The 19795-nt window shown below is 36.1% G+C and overlaps 1 long non-coding RNA gene across 8 annotated transcripts in view; it reads left to right on the forward strand.

The window, feature by feature from the left end:
- Positions 1 to 19795, forward strand: part of LOC131192314 (uncharacterized) — a 124964-nt gene that overhangs the window by 34511 nt on the left and 70658 nt on the right. For all 8 annotated transcript variants that reach the window (XR_009153701.1, XR_009153699.1, XR_009153698.1 and 5 more), the window contains exons 3-4: positions 14691 to 14823; positions 18077 to 18149. This is a non-coding gene — a long non-coding RNA (uncharacterized LOC131192314). The remainder of the gene's footprint in view (positions 1 to 14690; positions 14824 to 18076; positions 18150 to 19795) is intronic.

The following is a 19795-nucleotide window of genomic DNA, read 5'->3' on the forward strand; positions in this document are numbered from 1 at the left end:
CCTGCAATTACTGCAGGTTCAAGCCCGGCCCAAGGTTGACTCAGCCTTCCATCCTTTATAAGGTAGGTAAAATGAGGACCCAGATTGTTGGGGGGGCAATAAGTTGACTTTGTAAATATACAAATAGAATGAGACTATTGCCTTATACTGTAAGCCGCCCTGAGTAAGCCGCCCTGAGTCTTCGGAGAAGGGTGGGATATAAATGTAAATAAATAAATAATAAAAAAATATATAATCGTTTTTCATATTTTAGCCTCCAGTCTCCTAATCATCTTTATTGCTCTTCTCTGCACTCTTTTTAGAGTCCCATTTTTTTTTTAATATTGTGGCGACCAAAATGGGATGCAATATTCCAAGTGTGGTCTTACCAAGATCTTCATCCTAGTGTTTTCCTGCAAGTGCGGGGTCTGTCTTTTTTCAGATCAACCAGGTGCTGATCCATTAGTTGTGACCAAGAATTAACTGACCAACTGACTAACCAAATTTTTCAAGCGTCACTAGCAGAAAGATGTGACTGGCTCAAAGTCACCCATGGCCTTTCATGCCTAAGGCAAGATTAGAACTCATTTTCTAGCCTGGTGACTTAACTACTTGACCAAACAATCTTTAAAATGGGATCCCTGTTATCATCCATCCTAAGTGGTTCTCTGGACCAGTTGTATCAATGGCTGTTTCCTGCCTCCCAGCTGGCAATCTTTCTTTCCATTACAGTTGCTGAAACCAACAGCAGGAAAGGTTTTCGTTCTTGAGTCTGGCTTGGACGATTCATCACTAAGGATGCAAAACTAGCTAGGCCCATGGCTATCATGCACAGAATATCATTTCATGATTTACTACCATTCCTTGTACAACAATTTAAACAATTATTTCATTAGGACATACTTCTTCTGTAGCAGGGTTGCCCTATGAAAAACGGTGGCTTCTGAATCCACACACTGGACCATGCAAACAATAAATTTTGTTCTTGAGGTGTTCCTAAACCAGATTGAACACCTTGTACACCACTTTTCTACTATTCAGGACATGTGAGGTTTAATACTTTCTCAAGCCATAAAAAAATCCCCTTCTGCATGCAACCAAAAACCTACTCTTGCAGTTATTGGGATTAGTGGTGGATGGATCTAATCAACCCTCACATGAGGTGGGGAAACTTTCAAACTAATTCATCAGGTGGGGAAGGAACCTATATCCAGCAGTTTCCCCTACTTTAGCCTTTCCCTACACAGGGTTTCCCTTAAGCCTGAATCAGCATGACCAAAGCTTAAGCAAGCTATGGAATTACAGAGGTCGTAGTCCATCACACCTGGAGAAAATTGAGTTGGTTATGTTGCCATATCATTTGAATGAGTTATTGCAATCTAAATACCCTACACAGGAGCACCAAATCTCAAATTTAGGTCACTTCCTCATGAATGATTTATTTCATCTTAAATGACACCCAGCCATTGCTGTGGCAATATAAAGCCTGTCTTGTTATTGTTATAGCAACACGGCAATGATTGTACAATGCTATAAATCACTACTGAGGAAACAACTTAAGACTTTAGGCCTGGAAAAGCATTGAGGAAGTCTGTAGGGTTGTAGTTGACAATCCCAGATTTAATCGCCTACTTGGCTGAAACCAAAGATAGTAAAAAGAACTCCATGTGTTCTTCAAACAAACCTAATTGGAAAAAGCTCTTCTTCTAGTTTCCTGTTCCAAGAAAGATCCAATTCTGTATGTCAGGAAATATAGCTGTGATTGTTTTGATAATCCTCGCTTGCAGCTCAAAGGAAACCTGTTGAGCATTTGTCAGTGGCTGGGAGAGATTGCTTTTCCCAACTTTGCAAGCATTCTTCCTGAGCTCTTCACAATCCCAGCAAGGTACTATGAGCTTAGGTACTTATCTTCTGATGTAGGTTATTGGGCACAAAGTTTTGGTCTTTTTTTTAAATAGCTGGAAGATAAGCCAGCTGCTAGAAAGGGCTGTTTTCAAAAATATACTAAAAGCAGAATTTGGTTTTAATTTTTTTCTTCTAAGGAGGATCCAATTGACTCAGAAATCATAAAGTATCTTCCTAGAAAACTCCCAAAGTGTGGTCACCCTTTACGCTACCACCAGATTCTTCTTGGGACTGGCTGGTCTTTGGGCCTGTTCCCACTAGTGGTTTAATGCAACTTCCCCAATAACTGGACTGCCTGGTCGGCAATCTCCATTTTGAATTCATAGTGCTTGGCCAGACCAACAAGGTCTGATCGATAGTACGGCTGGGTGGAATATCTTATCAGCCAGAAACCAAAGGGAAGAAGGCTAACTATACCTTTCCATGGCTTAAACACATCCCACATGACTATAGTTATGGGTAATTCCCTATTATGTTGCCATAGTCAGACTCTGTCAGCACAGGCCAGAGAACACGTCTTCAGATATAGAAAGGTTTGAAATTCTGAGTTAAAGGCCAGCATATTTTGATCAAGGGCGAAAATGGGAGTTTGTGGTGTTGTTGGTACTGATATAACCTGCAAATGAAGACAGGGCCTTTGGGGGTTAGAATTAGCCTGATGCCACTCCAAAGAATGTATGTGTGGGTGCCAGGTGCAAGGATCTTTGCCATTAGTTTCAAGCAAATTAAACAGAGAGATAGAGAGAGAGAGAGAGAGAGAGAGAGAGAGAGATATGAGAGAGAGAGAGTGAGTGTTCAGGAAGTTTTAATAAAAATGAAAGGAAGAAAATACTGGCACTCAGTAAATGTTATTCTGCATCCTCTGTTGATGGAGCCAGATGAGATAACGCTTCTGGACTTGGAACATATCTTAACCTTCTCCAGCCTTTCACCTTTGTTTGATTTTTAAAAAATGTGTTGTGACTGTATGCCTTCTTGTCTCTGAGTAAGCCGAGGGGAATACTGTGCAATTAATTCCCAAAATTAAAAAAACAAAACAAAACAAACAAAAATATAGCATTGAAGGGAAGCTGACATTCCATAACCATCCGTCATGTTGTTAATTATAACTGAATGAAATTAGGATGGCAAATGCAAGGTAGGGAATGGGTCTAAGATTGCAGACTATATGTTTGTGGATACAGGAGGGGGCAGGAGGACCAGTTATTCTAAAAAAGATTAATGGAAGGGAGGGCAGAAGGGTTGATCTTGTGTAGATACATTGAAACCTCACTGATGTTCCGTCCCAGTTGGCAATGCCTCTGTCAGATTCTAAAAAGGGGAAAGTCTACAGGCTGGAATAAAGCAGAAAGGGATGAGCAGGGCTCTGAAAATATAGTCATTCCTTCATGGTTTCTCATCCAGGCCAGAAAAGAAGAAAAGAAAGATCTTGATAGGATGAAACAGGCCATCAAGTGAAATCTATCCTTTTTAAATAAACGGATTCCTCTGTATTTTCCCAGGGTTGCTGCAAGTTGTTGTCTGCGTTGTTCCCCTGGGCTTTTCCCTCTGCTCTCTGATTTGGTGTATAAAAGCAGTCCTGAATGATGGATTACAGTGTCATTGCAGCCTGCAAAGGATTAATTTGTTTCATTGATTTCTCTTTAGGCAGATTGCCAGAATCAGCCGCTTCCCACCTTTCTCCAGACTTCCAGCAGTAATAGACAGTAACAGCCTAAGACAAATAAGCCAGTATTTGTGTAAAAATAGAAAGGCAGAACTCCGCTCTTCTTTAGGCAAGAACGATTCAGACGGAGGAAAGTAATAGGTCCGGGAATATTTTGAAGAGGGTCGTTAAATAAGCAAATAAACAATAAGAAAAATCCGCGAAAAGGAAACAAGAGGCCTATGTATTTCCTGTAGTGATTGAGAAGTAAGAAGGACTCATTTCGGTGAGGATTTTCAAAGCGCGGCCTCCTTCCCTATCTTGAGCTTACAACTGAAATGAGAGTTCAGGGGGACCACCCGAGCATGTGCAGAATGCCATTCCTTTTCCCCGCAGGAGAGCTCGAAACAGGTATTTGGCGGAATAAAGCGGGGGGGGGGGGAGAAGAAAGCTCTATCCATCCACCCTGCCACGGTAATGAATGGGGCCAGCCCTGCGATTCACCCAGGAGTTGGGCAAGGCCAGTCTCAACTAAAGTTCTCTCCCCTGGTTGATCTCGGCTTTAGAAAAACGATCAAAAGGCGCTCTGCAGAACTCCAGGAAAAAAAAAGGGAAAGCGGGAACTTGCTCTTTTTGTACTACGCGCCGGCGTGGAGCTAATCTATTGTCGATCTGTCTCCCCGTCGGTCCGCGACGGTATTGATAGGCTGCGTCAGGCTTCGGCTTTTCTTTCCTGCGCGCGTCGCAGCCAACGAGCCCGTCGGATCGATTTGTCTGGGAGCGTTAAGAGGAACCCGCGCCGAGGCGGGGCGAGAGCGTCTGGAGAGCTTATGTGGCGAATGTGCCCCGCGGGAGAGTCGTAAACGTTATGTAAGGAGATCGCTAAAACTGATCATCGGTCTCAACTAGCCCATTCGCTCCACAGGCGTCGGCAAAACGCTTTCCGGAACCCGTGTGTTCCTAAGTTTTTGAACTGCGTAAATTTAACAGCTTCCGCATACTGTATGGCTTTAGCAGGCTGTCAGCCTGTTTTTAAAAAGTCGAAAAGTTAGCTGCCTAGCTCTTAATTGACATATCAGAGAACTTTACTGCCTATATTTTGAAGGCAGTTAGCAGGCAATTAAGGAAAGTACATTTTGTGATTTTGGGGGAGAAAAAAATCACTTCCAAGTCGATGGTATCAAGAATGTGTATTGGAGGGAACAGACGAATCAAAGAAATATTTTCTGAATAAAGTATCAGGAAAACTCACGACCTCTTCAGATTGTAGTTAATTAAGGGCTGTACCTACTGTAATTCACAGGTTGAATACTACTGGTCTGTAGTCTACTTCAGTGACCTAAGCATTTTTTTAAAAAAAACCACACTGTTCCTTTGGCATCAGTTATGCATCAGTTGTGAATCAGTAACAATTCAACGTATTTTGGGGACTTCTGAGATATCAACGAAAGACGACCAGCAAATCAAGTACTACTGAGAAGGTAGGGTCACTCAGTTCAATGGGATTTACTCCCCAGGGAATAGGTCTAAGATTGCAGACTATATGTTTGTGGATGCAGAATAATATATTTCAGACAGCAACTCCTGTAATGATGGTCCAAATCAGTAAAACCATTTGGATCCATGGCTTGGATTTCATCCAAGCAAGAAATCAGCTACAGCATCTCCACTCTGCCACATTTCAATCCTCGGACTTTTATAAGCAGTGTGAAGGTCTCCCTGAGTCTCATCACTTCTGATGACTTGAGATGCTCAAAGTTATTCCTACCTCTAGCAGCTGCCACTTCACACAAAGCAGGAAGAAAAAAAATACTCTATGCTAATAAACTGACTATTTTGCAGTGTCTTTGGGTGTTGAAGAGGAAGGATAAACTTACAAAAGTTTTCATTCCTTTGCATTTTTCCTGAAATCAGGAAATAGAGGAAGGTTGAACCAAGAATTCCCACCAAACAATGGGATTAAAAACAGCAATAGGGCTCCCACTCTGTGATAAATATGGTTTGTAGTGGTTTCAACTGTGCTGCAGTTAAGCTGAAAACAAATGACTTAAGTTCCATAATGTTGTGGATATCACTGTATGGGAAAAAAGGTAACTAATTCGGAGAAAGGGACTAGATCAGAGGTCTTCAAACTTGGCAGCTATGCTGGCTGGAGAATTCTGGAAGTTGAAGTACACAAGTCTTAAAGCTGCCAAGTTTGAAGACCTCTGGATTAGATTGTCCCTTCCAAGCTTTCCTGTCAGGGAGAGGAATGGTTGGTTGAAGGCCCAACAAGTGGAGACAACTATGATTGCATTTAGCAGTTTACACACATAAAAATATGCACAGCATTGATTGCATTGTTGCTGCTGACATCTTGACTTTTTGAAGCACACCCTGAAGATAAATTTGGCAGAAGAGGAAAGATGTCATGGTGCCTTGATTTCAGGCAGGAAGGAATACTCATGAAAGTTTAAAGGGGTGATACTCATTTCAGAGTAGAGCAGTCATATCTAGCCTTATGGCTGTAATAAATTGATTTGATTTGAATAGAGCCATAGAGCAACCATGGCATCTTGAAGATATGTGAACTTCAATTCATGCTGGCTAGGAAATTCTGGGAGCTGAAGTCCATATATTTGCAATAGATCACTATTGTTGTTAGAACAATATTGATGCAGGATCTTCTTTAGAACTTTGTTTCAGGTTGCATATTGATCAAGGAAGGAATACAAACAGGCAGTGAGAATAATCTAAAAAGTCTGCAGTTGTAATAATGAATGATTCTGGATGTTTGATTCAGATTTGTATATTTTAAACAATTATATTCTCATTATAAACAATTGAAAGGGATTAAGAAAAAGGTTCCATATTTGGTGTTCCCAGAAAAAAATGTAGAAAATAATTCAGTATTACCTGGAAGAATGCATGTTTTTAACATAAATATTTGAAGGCAAGACTTTTTGATAGGTACCGTATTTAGTAGACAAGATTCAGTGTAATAGACGAGAATATTAGTGACCTAAACCTATTTCTAAAATTGTTTTTGCTTCGGTGCTCTTTATAGTCAACCTAATCCCTATGTTTACCTTTCTTTTTTCCATCATAGTAAATCCGTCATGGATCCAAATTAAATATTTAATATATCTTCTGCACCCCATTTTTCTGCTACCTTCTATAAATCAGTAAGATGAAGGTAATTGCAATAGATTCCAAACTGAAAAATTTAATTGGTAGAGAAGAAGAGTAGCAAATATTAATATAATATACAGCCCTCATGAAGTAAAATTTACTATACTTTTAAAATAGTCAGTTTAAAGAGTTGCTTATAAAGCACTTCCAACTAGGCTACGAAAAAGCTATATGTTAGGTTACAATCTGCTTTCTATTAATTAGGAAACTTCTTCCCCGTTTCATACAAAATGTACGTAACTTTAATATTTAGCCCAAAGTCTAATAGAACACATATCACTACACATATCACAATACCAGCTGTGATTTTCGGATCAGCTTGTCTTTGGAAGAAATTGACCTTCTCTTTCCACATGTCTGTGCAGAGTCTGCACATTGTTTTTACTCATATGGTGTCTTGAGATTGTATAGATTTCTTTATATTATACCAACAATAAGGCATCAGCTTTATTGTATGAGAAATTTACCTTTCATCTGGTAAGACTTTCTTAAGGATTCCCTCCTGAAAACACTGCCTTTGAAGTTACATATGTGAAACTCTCCAGTACTACAATGATGCAAAAATATTTTAAAAAACCCTCCTTTCTGTGACATAAAAGATACGTTCAATGTTCAAAACAAAAAATCATATTATTTTGAGTCTGCTTAAATGAGTTAAAGCCAAGAGCAGCCCCACTGAGAATTTTTTAAAAGAAAGACAATTCTATTTATATTCATTTAAGTAAATGAATAAAAGCATTGCTTTACTTTTTTATGTGAACATAAAGAACCGTTTGAAAGGCCTGTTGATCTCTTGACCGCTAATAAAGACAGATCCATGATGTGCAGTGAAAATAGTGGCTCTATTGAACCAAACCAAGCAGTCTAACCCCAGGCATGGATGAGCTTGTTCAACAGACACAGACCAATGACCAGCGTGTACTTGAATCAGACACGACTGTGGGAAATATATTGTATTCAAAGCCAACCAGGGAGACTGATGATCAGGCTACTTCAATAGTTCTGCTGAGTATGATAAGCCCACAGGGGGTATCTTCGATAGGTTATAGCTTTTCCTTTTTATTTATTTGATTTTTATTTATTTGATTGAGGTCTTTGCTGTACTCTGGTATTATCCTTAAAGGGTATTTGGAACTGTTTCCTCAGCCAATTCAATTGAAAAGAAAGGAACAATGCACAGATGTTCATTACTATCAGCTTGAGGAAGAAAAGTTCTTAGGAGCTTATGTTCTGGGCAAGACACAGCTTCTGATCTAGATTTATAAGAACCGTGGATAAACTCTGACATCAATATTTTAAAATATTGTGTATCACTCATACTTTCCAATTACATGGAGAGTCCAAGTCTAATACTCCAATTTTCAGCTCTGGAATCAGTGGTGGATTCAGCCGGTTCTGTCTGGTTCGGGTGTACTGGTAGTGGCAACTGTGGGAGGCTCCACCCACCTGCCCGGACTTAATGCATGAGCAAAGAGCATGCACGGGAGGCCATGCACATGCGCAAAGGAGGTGCGTGCACTCACATTTGTGAACTGGTAGGAAAGATAAATGAATCCCACCTTTGTCTGGATCCTTTTGCAGGAATACTCTACAACAAGGGTCTCCAACCTTGGCAACTTTAAGCCCGGAGGACTTCAACTCCCAGAATTCCCCAGCCAACTTTGCTTAAAGTTGCCAAGGTTGGAGACCCTTGCTCTAGAACTCATTAAAAAAGTAGGGGTTGCCCATGAGAAGATTCACTATGGTTCTATGTCATTCCATATCATTTAAATGTGAATCACCATTCCCAGTACAGAGAAAATGGCTTTTCAGAATGGGAATGGGGATTTCACCTTTAACATTCTTCTTGGTTCAGAAACTAGGCACTTGAGGAGCCATGATAGGAATAGATTAAAAATGTTAAATTCTTAAATCTATAATTGGGAAAACAGTGTCTTCTGGAATTGTAAACTATTGCAGCAGGCATTGAGTAACTTTCAACACTCAATAGTATGATTTGCATGCAACACAAAGCCATAGTATTTGCTTGTTTTGGTTTACAGTTATGCACAAAACAGAGCAATATGGCTTATTTCAACAAAATAAGGCTTAAATCTTCCCCTATTATTTGTGTGTGTGTGTGTATGTATAAATGCAGCTGAAATAGAATTAAGAGTTTATGCTGATATAATTTGAGAACTATTATTAACAATTAGTAAGGGAGGAAGAGAACTATTGACCAACATAGAGCAATTTGTATATGGAAAGTTACTTTGATGTGACAGTGGTGAAACTCCTCCCATTTGCCCCAAATTGAACCATTGGCCAGAATCATCGTTAATTTGGTATTAAATATTCTCTGCATACCTTTACAGCTTCTTTTTGAATTGGCAGCTGGGGACCAACTAACATTTTCCAATAGGTTGCATTTGAGCCTTTAGTCTTGATTTTAATCCTTATAAAAAGAAGGACCAGAATTTGGGAGTTTTTATTTAATGGGCTTAACTCATTCCAGTTACAGTATATTGTATGTCAATAGCCATGAAACATAAATGTATATTTCAGCAGATATTTTCTCATTATAAACCAACCTGTAAAGACAAATAGCATTTGTAACATATATTTTTTATATGTAACATATATAATTTTTACTGCTTCCTGTTGCATAGAAACAGAAAAAAATATTGTTATGCTACTCATTTTGATAGGGCTGTGTCAATTTAATATAAGATGCTGATATCACAAGTTATTTCCTCCCAAATTATCTGGATTTCAATTTATCTGCAATAATCTATAAACCAAAACCACAAGAATGCTGTGATTAAAATGTATTTTGAAAATCTAATGCTCTGATGTGTTTTCATTTTTAAGGGGATGGCATAATATTTACCATTAACCCAGAACTTTAATGGATTTGATTTAGATAAATGAATGTTCATGTGGCCAATATGCAAACACTTTTGAATTATGCCTAGAGAGGATCTATGGTTTTGTGGCTGACTTTTAACCTCTGCCATTGCAATGCTTTTATGGTAATGGTAGAAAAATCCATTTTCCTGTTATGTAGGTTGCTCTAGTACTACAAAGACTGAATTGTTGTAGTATGCCAAAGTGCACGATGGGTACATAATTCAGTCTATTTGTTTAGGTTCTGTTTGGGAAAAAATGCCTCTTTAGGCATTTATATATGTATGTATATATGTGTATGTGTGTGTGTGTATACTGATGTACATTTCATTGTGTATATTGGTTTTGCTCTGATGGAAAAAGGTATAGGGTTGCAGCCATCCCAAACAATACATTTCTACTCATCCAAGCCGAACATATGCCACGTTCTGAGAGGGGGGAGGAGGATGAGGAAATGTTTAGTTTTATTATAGGCATCTGTTTTATGAAAAATGCATTTGACAGAGTGCTAAAAAGTTACTCTAGCAACACTTGGTTCTCCATGCTCTCTGTTGTTCAAGTGGTGGGATCTTGAAAATGTATATTTATATATTTGATCAAACTGAGAATTTGCTTTATCCAGTTGTATCTCTGATACTAACTCTAACTGCATGAAATATCTTAGCAGCTTTTTAGTTTTACTGGATTTGAGGGTGCTGAGAAATTAGATACCATGAAGAAAGTGGCTCTGAAGAGTCTAGGGGTGTCAGGAATTTTAATGTGTTGTAGAGACTTAAACATGTTAGTTTCAATTTGTTCCAGTTCGACAGGAAAGTATCCCATCCTATTGCTGTTTAGTAACCTTTATATGAGTTCATACATTGCGTTTCTTAGAAGTCATTTCATGTCTTTTTCCTTTTTTTTTCTTTAGTAAGATGGGGAACAGGTTGAGAGGCCTGGGATCCAGCTGGCAACTGAAATTTATATAAGCTGCCTCTATTGTACCTGAATGTTAAAGGAGAGAGTCTTCAAATATTATACTTCTAAGGACATTTATATAAAAGCCCAGTTCCACCATTTTCTGCAGAATTTGCTTCAAGTGCTTAGGATCAGAGCTTCAATCGTAGTGAACACTTTACGCTAAACTGTTTTTCTTGGAAGTACATCTCATTGATTTTGATGGGGTAGACTTGTAAGCAAATGGAATCAGGAAGGTACTTAAATAAATTCTTCGTTTTGTTCCTGTTTGGTAAAACACTTGAATGTGTCAATCACAGGAATCAATGGGATGCAAGAGCATTTGTGAAACAAGCACCCAATAATACAGCCATTTAAATTCATAATACATCAAAACTCTTACTGTAATATACATATTCCTTGCCAACGTGTGATGGCAGAGGGCTGCAGATCATTCTGGCTTTGCGTTTTTCCTGTGTTTTCACACTCACTGTGTTTCAACTGTAAAACATCAAGATTATGATCAGGATGTACTGTAAATGTATTTATTATGGTTTATTTTTGTTTATAACCAATAAATATCAGAATATTTGATAACCATTTATGTAACTAAAGCTAAATATCAGTTTCAGAGTAATAGACTTCTACATTCAATAAATATTCCTTCTGATTAGTTTTTGTTACTTTCCTGTCATTTCCTTTTATTGAAAATACAGTATATTTGTCACTATCTGTTCATAATGTAAGCTACTATACTGATTTCTTAGCACAAAAATCTCACTGGGAAAATGCATATTTCTAATAAAAATAAATTGAGTCACAAAAGTGCTTTTAAAGATGAAACTCTAAATTATTATTTCAAAAGTAATCGCAATTTTTTTGGGAAAAAAAAGCAAAAATCTTGACAAGAATTGCAATTCATAAATGTCTATGAACAGAGAAAATGAAAGCCCAAAACATTTAATTAAAATAGAAAGTAATTTATTTCTATTCTAAGTATATATTTTGAAGAAAAACAATCATGTTCTGTTTTGAAATGTGATGCATTGTTTGTATAATGTTAGTAGTATATTCACATATTATTGCTGGAGTTAACAATATTTCGGATCATTTTTTATGGAACTTGTACTTAATTTTAATAAAAAGTCTGGTTCACACATGGAGATAGCTGATAGCTGATAAGGCAATTGTAGAATTTATAATGCTTCTGTGTAAAAGATCAGTGGTGCAATTGTAAAATATATTATACTGACTATGTCAGCCATGTTATTTTAAAGGCTTTAAAAAAATAAAAGGAAAATAAGGATTTTGTAGATATGCTTGCAGAGAGCACACTGTAAAAGATATTCACTCTGTATCTGATTTTATTTAAATCAATTGCATTTAGTCCAAACACGGGGAACCTAAATAATTTCTAAACTAATAATTGCAAAAGAGGAATATTTTAAAATTCTACTGTGTTTCCCCAAAAATAAGACCCTGTCTTATATTTTTTTGAACCCTGAAATAAGCACTTGGCCTTATTGCCATGTGCTCAAAAGCCCGATTGGGCTTATTATCAGGGATGTCTTATTTTGGGGGAAATAATACTAATAAATAATACTTAAGTAGTACTTTGCTAAGATTTTCCTATCAACTATCAGAATTATAACTAACAAATTTCTTATTCTTGTTTGAAAAGAAACCAAACAAAACCAAAGTATTCTTGAAAATATATGAGATATGGTGGTAATGGAGTTAAGCTTTCTCTCTGTTTTTCTCCTGGTTGGAATATTGTTTTTACAGAAATTTGCATTTGGAGGATACGTGCTGTATAGCATGTTATAATAGAATTGTTGATTTTTAACTAAGAGAATAGGTTGATGATCTGTAAAGCTAAAGAGCCATGGGAAGGGATGCTGCTGTTAAACAGATGGCATGCTATACAAATTACCACATTTCTATACTTAAAACTTGAGAAAATGTACTGCAGCAATATGATCTATGCTAAGATTTATTTCCTACAAAATACTTGCAGGAAAAAAAATGAAGCCGAGTTGAAGATAGTCTGCTTCTCTATCGGTTTTGCATCATTAAAAGACTGCAGTTTTCATAGAGGAAAATCTACTTTCATGTCTTAGTTGAATAATCATTCTCTGAATATATGTTAAATAGCCAGATAGATTTATGTAAACAAACTGGTGCTTAGTTGGTTCTACTGAAGTAGAGACAATTACCAGAAATAACAGTAGAAGTCTCATAACGAAATAAAAATATTAGAAAATCCAAGGATTTTAGTATGGCCCATTATTCATTCAGTTCCTGGCAGCCTTTATGATTACAAATCACTTGATTGACTAACTAGACATTCTCAAAGTGAATTATGAATCAGATTCATTTTTTCTGGTTGATAGTTGATACATGTTGTAACTCTTTCTCATGATATATCAAGTTCTTGTAACAGTAATAAGAGATATAATCAACTCTTTATTTCAGGACAAATAAATTGCCTTTTCAAAAAAAAAAATGAAATGTGGTTGTTAACATTTTAACAGGGCAGCAATGTAATTCTTGCCTGCTATTCCATGTGGGAGCTAATGCAACAAAATAGCTTTAAGTATTTTATCTGAATCATCTGAAATTATTTGGTGAATATTATATTTTCAGTCCGTATGTAGCACTGTCAGAGATTTATGGAAATATTCAATATAGATAAAGAGAATAGGTGACTCTTTTCTGTTAAAAGATTAAAACAATCTTTTAAAAAATTCTGTGCTTTTATAGGAAGGCATGTAGAAAGTCTTTGTATGATAACATATCTGAGTGACAATGTCAGTTTTGGGATAATGGTCCATGTTAAAGTAACAATTTTAAATTAATTGTCCTTCTTATCAGTCTATCATATATTTATCCTATAGATGGAATATATAGTTGCAAAGAAAAATATGGAAATGCAGGTATTAATGCTGCATTTGAGTATACTTTGAATATAATTTAAAAAAACCTATGTAATTTTTTATTTAACATTATTATTGTATTTTCACAAAGTCAGAGCTGATTCTGAATGTTGCAGCATATGCTATTTCATAGCAGTCCATTCGAAGTAAGGTTTATCAACCATGCTTGGCTGCTATTTAGTCAATATAAAGTTTCTTGGAGCAGAGAATGTATCTGCCTGACCCATTTTGTGAAAATATTCCAAGAAGTTTCAGTAAATTTCAGTGTAGAATGCTCATGTATTCAAGTCAATGTATTTTACATGAATATCTATCCATCATAATTTATGATTATTGAAGAAGGATTGAAGGTTACAATGTCAAGTAATATTGTATTTGCTCTCCAAGTACTGGGTTCTTAAAAAATGCAAGCAATTCTGCTGCTGCAAGGCAACTAAAAGAAGGTAAACACAATTGTCAGAAATGAAATTGCAGAATTGTTTTTGCATTCTTGATAAATGAGGTGATCTCATAATTTTTGTATATCTGACCATAAAATCTAAAATAGTGCAATATGCTTTGATCTGGACTAGTGATAATTGTTCGTAAGATACTCAGAAACGACTGGTGGGTCCTGCCACAAAATAGTATAATGTAAAGGGCTTTCTTCTGGGTTCTAACCAAGTGGCCAAGTTTTGTTCTCTACCAAGACATGTTAGTTGCTTTATGCTGATTTCCTAGTTCCTCCTCAATAGTCATTCATTATTTTGTGGATACAGTATAATCTTTCCTTGATGCATTGTTTTGTTTCCCCTCCCATCTTTAATCTTTCCCCCTTAAAAATTGTTTCTTTTAAGTAATTAAAAATTAACTATTTTGGTTTTCTCCTGAGCTGACAGAAAACCATTTTATATAGATGGAGGTTAGCAGTTTTGTTACAGTGTTTAAGGACTGGAAACACAGAATGAATTTTTTACTATTCCTATAGAAATTTTTTTTTTACTTCTCAGATGGTGCATAGAAATATTTCATTTTCCTCTGATCAACTTGCAAACACAATCTGTACAATTTCCTACAAGTACTTACTCTTTATTGTAAACTCTGTATCAGCTCTATATCTTTACTTCTGTCCAGTACTATGGACACAAGAGAGCCAAGCAAGTTAAAATTGTGATTGAAACTGGAGTTCACTGGATTTGGGCAGCCAACATGTTTAAACAGATAAATAAATAATGATAAATATCTTTTTATAGAATCATGAGCCATGGTGGCATAGTGGTTGGAATGCAGTACTCCAGGCTTCTTCTGCTGCCTGCCACCTGCCTGCAATTTGGCAGTTCAAATCTCACCAGGCTCAAGGTTGACTCAGCCTTCCATCCTTCCGAGGTGGGTAAAATGTGGACCGAAATTGTTGGGCCAATATGCTGACTCTGTAATCTGTTTAGAGAGGGTTGTAAAGCACTGTAAAGCGGTATATAAGTTTAAGTGCTATTGCTATTATGTAGGAAAGAATATTCCAAATCAGATTCTTGAACTGAGACTTCAAATTATGATGTCAAGATAAAACTGTAGACTTATCTTTAGTATTCTAGGCTAGAAAATAGAGAATACAGTAGGCAAGATCTGAAGTGAAAGAATAATGTCTTATTGGATCCAGATGTTCATTGTTCCCCTAGGCATCCATTCCTAATCATGAGGTCACCAAATAGCAAAACATGCATTGTGATATTATGACACAGGCTTTCTTCTTTTTTACTGACATTACAGTTTGGACATAAATATGCAAAGGGTGGACTGTGCATCAAGATTTTGTAATGTATGTTTCATTACTTGTCCTGCCTTGACTGCCATCAAAGATACTTATGCGGGTTCTCCAGACCTTCCAAACCAAAATACTGTATAACACTTCTTGAACATTTTCCAGAGAACTTAGAACAAGTATTGTTCTATTGTTATATCTTTTTCTAAGAATGAAAACTAGTTTAGTACAATAACATTTATGTTCATAAAACCCTACATAGTGAGCTTTTATGTTGTGTTTTATCTTCAAGAAAACGATTTTAATTATTAAATTGTGGTTTTTTTGCTTCACCTATTTCATTTTTAAAAGACTCAAATATCAGAGCATCGAAGTATTTTCTCCAGGCAGAAGAGAAGCAAAATGGCTGACTTAGACCACATATTTATAACGCAATATTATATTTGCTTGCAGAAGTAGGCACATTGATTTCCATAGGACTTTCTTGTAAGTGAGTAGAGTTTTGGCATCAGACTGTGCTCTATACAGATCTGAGTGTAAGTCACATTAGATTCAATTGTCTTTCCTTCTAAGCAAACATATATAGGATTGTGTATTATAGCTACTTCTAGCCTCCTGAACATGGTGGCCTGTGTGCAGCTAGCTGTCAGATTGTTTTTAATTTCTGTCTCTCATAAGTTTTTAAAAATTGTATTTCTAATTACTGTACTGCTATTATAAAATGTTGATACTAGTAATGCTAATAATGTAATTTATATGCCTGTTTTGGCAGCAGTTACGAAGTAGGTATTTCATAGAAGGATCTCCTTGTCATACTGCTAATCCTAATATAAAAAGGTAGATCTGCCATACAATTTTCTTTGTAAGTACTGTTGTTGCATTTTTCTAAGATTTTATTTTTTACATTACTTGTCTTCCTGTATTCCCTTGGGATCTTCTATCAAAACACCTACCATGAATGAAATAAACCATACAAATCGGATGCAGTTTACACTTAGAAAAAACAAAAATACAATTATAATTTCATTAATTTTGCCCAGCTAGTATTTTAAAACTATATTACTGTTTAGAGAAAAAAAAGCTCCCTATACTTGGAGCTATCATTTTATCAGAGAAGTAAACTTTGCCATGTGTAACAAACCTCACACATTAGAATACCATTGAGAGATTTAGATTAAAAATTGAAATCGAAGTAATTATACTTGTAAAAGTCAATCAATCAGGGGTTTAATATTTGAAAAACAAAAAAATATACTTTATTGCAAAAAAAGTAAATCTAATGGGAAATATGTGCACATTTACATATTTTCTCAGATATGGCAAAAAAAATCAGAATAGTGTGAAGTTATGATGCACTGAGTTGCTCTGTATTCCTTTTTAGTTCAAGTCAAAAATTCGTATGAAAATTTTAGCTTCTCATAATATTCAGAACTGAAGGTGTATAATAGTATGACAAAAGTTACAATTCCCAGTGAGTAGAACAATACTTACTGTACTTTTGGCTCAGTCATGAATTCAATTCAGCGCTTCATGATTTGTCTTGCTTCCCTTTGAACAGGGAAGAAAATATTTATTTATTTGATTTACAAGGCCATGCAATTCCAAAATAATTTTGGGGAGTTGTCAAAATTCAAATAAAAAGAGAAAAACAAGCAAACAACAGAAAAACACATACCTAAATTTCAGTGGTGGGTTTCAACATTTTTTACTAGTGGTTCTGTGGGTGTGGCTTGGTGGGTGTGGCATGGCTTGGTGGGTGTGGCAGGGGAAAGATACTGTAAAATCTCCATTCCCACCCTACTCCAGGGGAATGTTACTGGAAAATCCCCATTCCCTCCTGATCAGCTGGGACATGAGAGGCAGAGTATAAATGGGGGCGGGGCCAGTCAGAATTTTTACTACCGGTTCTCTGAACTACTCAAAATTTCCGCTACTGGTTCTCCAGAACTGGTCAGAAACTGCTGAAACCCACCTCTGCTAAATTTCCACACAAAACCTACTCAGGCTGACATATATCCTATCCCAGGCATGGGAGTAAATGCAAACCCATTTTCTGGATTTGTAGAATTTAGACAATCTGAGAAAGTCTTAACTGTGATAAAATGGTATAATTTACCTTCGAGAGTCACATAGACAACTTCTTTACATTTCCAGTGGCCATTTTTTTAAACTGATGACTTTGTTTTGCTTCAATAAATTGTTTTATCAGAAAAATCTTGTTAAGAATGGCAAAAGGGTGCTTTCTTAACTGACTACTATCAATCTTTCAAGGATTGTCGTAAACGTACATAGAATAAAAGTTTAAATAGCTAGAAAATGTTGCATAAATGTAGTTTATGATTAGTTCCTCGATATAGCCAATGGAATATTATCTAGCGAATAAGATTTGCTTCTCCTGTTCTGTTGTTCTGGAAGGAGAGGAGTTTGCTTTGCTTCCTGGGCCAAGAGAGATACAGCAGGTAGATCAGGAAAAGGTAGGAGATCAGGAAAAGTCTAAATTTCTATTGTCTGAATCACTCCAGAGGGACATAGCTTTTACTTTGAGAACTTTTGAGTGTGAGCTTTTTGTGTGTGTACATGTGTGTGTGTATGGCACTATGGCACATCTTCCTCCGGTAACTATCTCCTTATACCTGTTTTACTTGTTCTTTTGAAGTATTTCGAGTGTCTCAAATGCATCTGCAGTTGGTAAAACATTTATACATCACTTTTTAAAAATGTATGCATATGTATTTCACTGAAGGGAACATCTAAGTTCACAGATGAACGTGTATTAAAGAACAGTATGTTCTTTTCCCTATAGCATATTCCTCATTTTGTGTGATTTCTCTATTTTTTCATTCTGTTATGACTACATAGACCTGTGTTTTTTCTCCACAGTATTTGAAGTGTATATGATATTACAAGAAACAATTCTGTGTGAGTTCAAGATTGTGGTTCTACAGAGAAATAGGTAATATTTGCAATAAATGAAGTAACTTGTTGTGTCGTAAACACAGCAGTTGTTACTTTCCTCTCAATACTATAGACCTATTTCAAACTGAATGAAAACTTGATTTTTGTTATTCTGATATATAGTGAAGAATTCAATCCCATCCAGATATTTCAATTTTAGAACATGAAATGTTCATTGTGAAGCAAAATGATGTTACATCTAATGTACAAATATTTTTTTCCTGAAGTTCAGTATAGATTGTAGTCTTTTAGTTTTTTACTTCACTGTTACTAGCACTAATTTTAGTACTTTATTAGCTCTAGGGTTTACAAATTCAAAGGAAAAATATTTTATCTGAAATTATATGATTTATATCATTTTCCTATAATGGATTTCTAGTCAACTAGCTATCGTTGAGGTGATATAAAGCCTATCCTCATCCTGCAGTTGGTTCAGGATTCTGTCTTTTTCTGTCTATTGCCTGCTTTATTTGTTGCTTGTTTCTGTCATTTTCTTACTTTACTGTCTTGTTTGTTCTAACAGAATAGCAAAGTTGGAAGGGACATTGGAGGTTTTGTAGTCTAAACTCAAGACTGAAAGAGAGTCAGGAAGAAATGGCATCAGTTTGCCTTAAAATAGAACATTTATTTTATTTATTTATTTTATTTGTCACAACAATATATAACTATATATATATAATATATATATAACTATATATATATATATATATATATATATATATATATATATATATATATATATATTTATTTTATTTTATTTTATTTTATTTTATTTTATTTTATTATTTAAACTTATATACCCCTATCTCCCAAAGGACTCAGGCGGTTTACAGGCATATAAAAACATCAATATACAAATTAAAATAATCATTAAAGACTTATTCTAATGCCAATAATTAATAATACCAATTATTATATATATATATATATATATAATATATATATATATATAATATATATATAACTATATATATAAATTTTAAAAGTCTAAGCCAGTCCTGCACAGATGAATAAATGAGTCTTGAGCTCGCGACGGAAGGTTCGAAGATCTGGAAGTTGACGGAGTCCTGGGGGGAGTTCGTTCCAGAGGGTGGGAGCCCCCACAGAGAAGGCCCTTCCCCTGGGCGTCGCCAGACGACACTGCCTAGCTGACGGCACCCTGAGGAGTCCCTCTCTGTGAGAGCGCACGGGTCGGTGAGAGGTATCTGGTCGCATTGCTCCCAGAAGCATTGCTCCCAGAAGCATTGCTCCCAGAAGCACGAAGCTGTAAACAGCACGAAGCTGTAAACACCTAGCCTGAAGATGACGAATGAGACTTCGTCGAAACGTCGCCAAGACACTTCCAATTTTACGCGGGAGAAAACCCGAATAACCAAAGACCTACATACAAACACCCGCGAAAACCTCAGAAAACATATATACACACACACACACACACACACACACACACACATTATATATATATATATATATATAAAAACATGTGCCTTGTATCTTGTGCCTGGCTATGACCACCATGATACCCATTTTATGGAAATGTCTATTACCTGCCAAAAGAATTTCAAATGTGTTCATTGACCAAGAAAGATTGGAGCTCTTTCTTTATAGATCTCCTATCCCTAAAACTGGGCTCACTCACTGTCT

Source organism: Ahaetulla prasina, chromosome 2 (assembly GCF_028640845.1).
Source record: "Ahaetulla prasina isolate Xishuangbanna chromosome 2, ASM2864084v1, whole genome shotgun sequence".
Taxonomy (NCBI): domain Eukaryota; kingdom Metazoa; phylum Chordata; class Lepidosauria; order Squamata; family Colubridae; genus Ahaetulla; species Ahaetulla prasina.